Raw genomic sequence first — 7,058 nt, 5'->3', positions numbered from 1 at the left:
AAAAACAAAAAGAGGCAGGAACGGACGTGTGTAAGAGAATTCCATTTTCAACAGCCTGATCTAAGAGACTCTCCCTCCATCTACTGAATGTGCCACTAGGGAGGGACAGTCCCCCCCAAACACAGACACAAGGGCGGTGCTGCTTAAATTTGTCAAAATGTGAGGGGAGGGGCGTCGAATAATTATTCATTTCACGTTGGAAAATCACAAAACAAAGGGAGCAGCCAGAGGTAAGCTGGACGGGGCGAGGGCAAAGCGAGTTAACAGGCAAAGCCCATGAGGTTTAAATCCTGCTCTCTGAGGAAACCTCTGCAAATGATGAGACAGCTGGAAAGCCTGTTCTCTGTACTTACAGTTCGGAGCCTGTCGGAGAGTTGATTTTCCAGCCAGCTTTTCTCGGTAGAAGCATTGAAATTTATTTCCATGCGTGGATGCGTTGCATCAAGCTCCAGAGAGGAGTAGTCTCCCTTAGAGGCTCTATGTGCTACAAACTGAATCGTTTACACAGAACATGTGGAAGTGGACCTTTCAGACCGCCTGCGAGAGTTTCAAGAAAGTAACTTTTCTTTCTTTTTTTGTGTTTTCCAAGTGTTTGAGGTTTTGTGTTGTGTAAATACTCAGTCCCCATCCACCACCTTCAACATTCACTCCCTCCACCACCGACGCACAGTAGCAACAGTGTGTGTACCATCTACAAGATGCAACACAGGAACTCACCAAAGCTCCCTCGACAGCACCTTCCAAACCCACGACCACTACCATCTAGAAGGACAAGGGCAGCACACACATGGGGAACACCACCACCTGGAAGTTCCCCTCCAAGCCACTCACGGTCCTGACTTTGAATTATATTTCTGGTCTTCCACCAGCCCTACTCTTGGGCAAAGAGGATTCACTGTCCGTTGAATGTTTGAAAGAAATACGAGAACACTCGGGGTTCGCCGTAGTGAGGGGTTTAATAAACAATACCGAGTATTACACCCAGCATATAGCAAGGATGGAATGAAGGTCGGAAGGGGGGTGGGGGGGGGGGAAGGGAGCAGGGGCATCACAAAATCCTTCACCGATCTCCCCGAAATGACCCAGCTTCAGAGTGTGCACACAAGCACAGTAAGATCCCACAATCAGCCGGTCGCCGAAACCTCTAACGTTGGAGTTTCTCACTGTGTGAGGTGGAAGGCCACAGGAGGGGGGAGGGGGGAGGGGGGGGGGGGGGGGTGGGGGTGTGTGTGTGTGCAAAGGAACATTTAAGGCCAGTTCTGTTAAAATTCACAGGGAGAGAGGGGCTGTGGCAATGGAGGGTAAAATAGAGTGAGAGAACTTCACCCTCAACCGATCCACTTTGGCAGGGAAAACGCAACATGCAGGATAACTTTTTCCACGGCGAGAAGCTGGGAAAGTTTTGCATTCGGAGGGGCCAGGGTCTCCTTGTACCTGAATCACAGAAAGTTAACATCCAGGTAAAACAAACCAGCAGCGAGAAACATTTATTGCAAAGCAATTGGGGGTAGAGTAGTAACTCATTCTGATTGCATTTACAGAGCAGCAGTGGGAGCAAACGTGAAAAACTGTGTACAGTCTCAGTCTCAGAGATATCTCCCTGAGAGAGAGAGAGAGGGGACTGAGGGACACCAGTCAGTGTACAGATATCTCCCTGAGAGAGAGAGGGGACTGAGAGACACCAGTCAGTGTACAGATATCTCCAATCAACCACAATCGCTAATATCAATTTCCCCAATCTATTTGAATAATTTATTATTATTAATATTGCGAATATTATTATTTACATCTTCCTACCTCTGGCTGGTATTGCTTCAAATTACGCCTGAACTCATTCCTTCCGTGGGGCATTTAAACATTTCATGACTTTGGTCACATATTTTCATCCAATTTCTTCCAATGTCAGTTGGGCTGAAGAATGCACTTCGCGTTGTTTAAACTGTCTCTGATCCGCCCTTCGTTGAACAGCCCGTATCCCAGGTGTAAATGCGGTTTGCAGCAAGAACCAATTGCTGCCAATTATTTAAATGCTGAAGGAAATTTGGAAACTGACAAAATCGCTTCAGTTCCAGAGACAGGCTTTGGAAAATAAGGGTGGTTGGACGGGGAGGGAAAGCACAGAAGATGACCAGAAAGATATTGAACGCATCTGTTCATCAGGACATGACCCATGGACACAAGGTTAGTTTATTTTGTTATCTTGGCTTGCAGCCCTATTCAATTCAATTGTATCTCGTAAATTTATTGTCTTCAAATGCTGAACTCTCCTTTCATCCCAGAAGCATCAACATGTTTGATTAGAACATTTCTGATTGTACTAAACGACAGAGCAATCTGCTGCTTTTTGTGGCATATAAGCTGCAAGATTCAAAACGCTTTGAGTGAATACATTTGGTCACATCTTACTTATAAATTGCTGTCCCTAGTCGCGATTCTCTAGGGCTTAGACATTCCACCCAACATGCATAGATAACCGAGCAGATGCATGTCCCACCAAATGAAATATTACAAATCGAGCTCGGGAATGATGTTTGAGACAGGCCTGCGGCAGAGGATAAAAGGAAAATCTGTCTTTATAATAAATATGACAAAAGAAAATCAGAGAAAGAAAGTGAGAGATTTCCTTTTCGTCATTCTCTCCTTTATTGTCTCTGTAGTTACTGCAGGCATTTTGCTTTAAATTTAATATTGTTCTGTTTCATTTCTGGAACCAGGCTGTATTATTACTGCCTATTTTGTTTTTATTTTAGGGAATATTTTCCTCCTGATCACTTTGAAACTTCTAAAATATTTATTGTGTTGTTTGACAATTTTCTATTCCAGTTCATTTACTCAAATGAAATTCCCACTGACAGAATATTAGTTCCCCCAACCCCCAATCAATTATTTTTGGGCTTTTCTTACTTATATTGTTTTTCCGAATCCTTGTCAGAACAAGCTATTAATTTCTGACAGGTTAAGTTCCCAATTCCAGCTAAAGTGATAGTTCATTCCTCCTGTGGATTTTATACAATATCTAGACCTGTCAGCACAATTTTGGTGAATATCCTATTATTGTGATGGTTTCTGGAATGGAGTGGTTCATGTTATTTCACCTGGCACTGACGCAGCATTCACTCAGGAATGTGTTCTCGATTTGGAATTCTGATTAGTAGGTCTGCAGCAATTGCATACAAATTATTCAAATGTTTCAGATAAATTTGGAAGTTGGCTAAAACAGCTTCAGTTACCGGGACAGACTGTTAGAAATAAGGGAAAAAAGACCAAGAAGATTTAAATACCAACGCACAACGCAGGGATAGAAACATCAGAAATAGAAGGAGCGGTTTGACATTCGGATCGCTGATGTGGCAAAGCCAAACATTGTGATAATAATGATATATCATTAACACTAACTTCCTGCAGTATCTTCATATGACTTATTATCCAAAACCTACCAAAATGAGCCCCAAATATACATAGCGGCTGAACATTGACAACTCTTTGCGGTGGATGATTCCAAAGTTCACAAAACTTGTGTGAAGTCATTCTTCCTAAAATTACCACTAGGTTAATAGTCTTAATCTCAGTGGATGTGTCTCAATTTTGATTGCCCAGCTAGCAAGTATAGATAAACTTTGAATGTATACACTTCAAATTGAATTGGAAGAAATGAGTTCTGGAATTCTGCTGAGCCATGGAAGGGAAGCTGAACTGCAGCATAGTCCAAACATTAACTTCCCTCAGGTTTAAAACAATATCGTACAAGACTCAACACCACTTTGACACATGCATGAAAGTTCGTTTTAAAATTGTGGAAGCAGCAGCTGAGGCTGGCTCACGCAGCGTGCGGTGTTTTGGGGGGGGGGCGGGGTGGGGGTTGGGTAGGGTTGTGGGGGTGGAGGGGCGGAGCACGGTGGCATAGCGGTAATGTCAGAAGCCTAGTAATCTAGATGACCACGGCTCAAGTTGCACTGCGGCAGCTGGTGAAATTTAAATTCAATTGATAAACAGGAATTTGGGAGCTATTCGTAGCCACGGTGACAATGAAACGGTTTTCGTAAAAATCCATCTGGTCCACTAATGCCCTTAAGTAAAGTAAACCTGCCATCCTTACGTGGCCTGGCCTGCATGTGACTTCAACTCTTCTACAAAATGTTTCACTCTCAATTACCCACTGAAAACGACTTGTATGCCACTCGGTTCAAGGGCAATTAGGGTTGGGCAATAAATGCCGACCTTGCCAGTAACATCGATCAAAGTATAACATAACACAATAAGTTGTTGTGCTGGCACAAAAAAAAAATGTAACAGGAGCCGTCTTAATTTGGAACGTTGGCACAGATATGCGAGAGGGGCAGAGATAGAGCAGCAACTAAAAAGGAAACACCCCAATCAATACGAATGAGACAGAAAGAGAGGGTTATCAGGTCTGTGTGTTTTTGACTCCTCCACAAGGGAGAATGAGAAAAATGTTGTGACTGTAAATGTGTATTGTCACGTTGATTTCTAAACGTTAGGGGAAATAAGTATCTGTTGTTTCTCAGCTCATGAATTGAGATACACTGTCTGCCAGTTAATGAACCTGAATTAATCACAGAAGCATGCAGCGCATAAGAGGCCCTTCGATAATTTAATCGAGTCCGCAACCAACATGTGAGAAACACCTGACATAGAAACCTAATCCCCTTTACCAGCACTTGACATAGCCTTGAATGTTCTCACGTGCCAAGTGCTCATTCAGGTGTTCAGATTGGATGTGTGGCAACCGGCCTTCGCCACCCTCCCAGGCCGTCCATTCCAGACTGTCTCCACCCCCCGGGCAAAAACTTTATTCCTCATATCCCCCCTGAACTTCCTGCCCCTCACATTGAACTTGTGTCACCTCGTGACTGGCCCTTCTAATTCTCCACCTGTCCATGCTCCTCATAATATTGTACACCTCGATCAGGTCGCCTCTCAGCCTTCTCTGCTCCAAAGAAAACAAACCGAATCTTTACAACCTCCCTTCATAACTTAAATGTTTCATCCTAGGCAACACCCTGGTGATCTCTTCTGCAACCACTCCAGTGAAATCACATTCCTTTGCATAATGCTGGATCCTTTTTGATATTAGCTTCCCTATGGTCTGCTTTAGTGTTTCTTGTTATGTTAGACGAAAGTTAATTCTCATAGTTCCACTTTCCCTTCCTAACTTCTAATCCTTACTTTAATTCTAAATGCTACCAGTTCCTCTTTGTTGTATTCTTCTTTCTGTTCATTGCACTGTGATTACCTTTCACTTTACTTTCAATTTTGTTGAAAGGTGCCTTTTGACATGGTGCTTTATTGTGATCAGCTTCTTCTTAATTTTCAGCTTAATATGTATTATTCTGAAGCCCATTGTTCACGTTATAAAAAAATGTACGTTGTTATTTTATCCCTTTGCATTTCATTATTTTTTTTTTAACATTCCTTCCCGAGATGTTTTCCCGTACCCTGAATACCAACTGTGTACTAGTTATTAATTTTATATTAGCCTTACTTACATCTTTTTCAATGCATCATCCATGACATTTGGGTTACGCAGACCATCACATGCAAGAGGAGTGGCGAGATTCTTGATTTGTCTGAGAATATTTCCTCTCTGGCAAATATTGAGGATACCAAGCTGTGAATGAGGAGGACAAACAATATTGGAGGGTTGCTGAAAGTTAATTTAATTGGGTGCTGGGACCAACTTATAAACAAACATGCAATACTTCCACTTGCCAAAAAGACATTCAGGGGCAACTAGGAGTCAAGAAAATCATGGCATGAAAATAAAATAAAGGTGTAAATAAATGCATAAGCACAGATCCAGCTTCAAGGGAACGATACAAAGAGCAAAAAATGGTAACAGGTCAGAAAGGAAGGATCACAAAAGGACAATATTTAAAGCAACTTGGACAGAATACCAGAATAACCATTAAAGCTTTGATAATGGTATGTAAATATAGAGGAGTTAAGGGAGAACTTTTGGAATTGGTGATTTTAAATTCATAGCGTGACGACGTGATCACAGGAGTTTGGATAGCTTCCTGCAGCATTATTGGCGCTTGGTGAGACCACACGTGGAGTATTGTGTGCACTTTTGTTCTCCCTCCCTAGGGAATTATGCATTTCCACATAGGGAGTGCAACGAATGTTAAGCAGAATGGTTCCTGGGATGGCAGGATTGCCGCATGAAGAGAAATAGGGCTGCTTAAGCCTGTATTTGCTGTAGTTTAGGTGAATGGGAGAGGGTCTCATTGAATAAACAGCATTCTGACAGGGATGGACATAAATAATGCAGTGATGATGTTTCCTTTAGCGGTGGCTCGTAATAATGTGGCCACAATCTGAGGTAACGGGTTATGCACTTGGGGCTGAAATGAGGAAAAACGTTTTCACTCTGTTTCAGGTAGACATATGGCAATCCATTCTACAGCTGGCTGTGTTGGCCAGGTCACTGAATATATTTAAGACGGAAATAGGTAGATTTATGGACGTTCAAGTTGTTGAGAAACCAGGGGAGAGCAATAGAGCACAGATTTTCGATAAAACATCACCATAATGAGATTCAATTGCCGAGCAGTTTATAACGGCTAAATGACCTACACCTGCTCTGATGTTCCATGTTTCTAAGAATGGAATAGCCAGAAGCGATGTGAGGCAAGTTGCATCTGATAATGACGCCATTGCCTATGAAAATAACGGGATGACAGACATTTTGAATAAATTTGAATTATTCTATAAGACCTGCTGAATTTTTCCAGGTATTTTTATTCTTATTTCTGTTGTGGATTTCCAGCATCAACAGTTTATATTTTTTACTATTCTGAATAATTGCATTCCTGTCGTATTTGAGTTGAACGGAGAGGTCACCAGGCCAGGCATCCTGCGGAAATTAATAGTAAATCAGAAACAAAAGGCTCCAGAAAGTTCACGTCAGCAGGAGAATAGTATTGAAGAAATTAATGATACAAAACACTTACAAATTTTCAGGACCAGATTGTTTTATTTCCGGATACTAAAGTATGTAGTCAAGCGCTACAGGTCTCTTTAACTAGAAACTTATA

This window comes from Cetorhinus maximus, unplaced genomic scaffold (genome assembly GCF_964194155.1).
Source record: "Cetorhinus maximus unplaced genomic scaffold, sCetMax3.hap1.1 HAP1_SCAFFOLD_577, whole genome shotgun sequence".
NCBI lineage: Eukaryota > Metazoa > Chordata > Chondrichthyes > Lamniformes > Cetorhinidae > Cetorhinus > Cetorhinus maximus.
Note: the sequence above shows the minus strand (reverse complement) of the source record.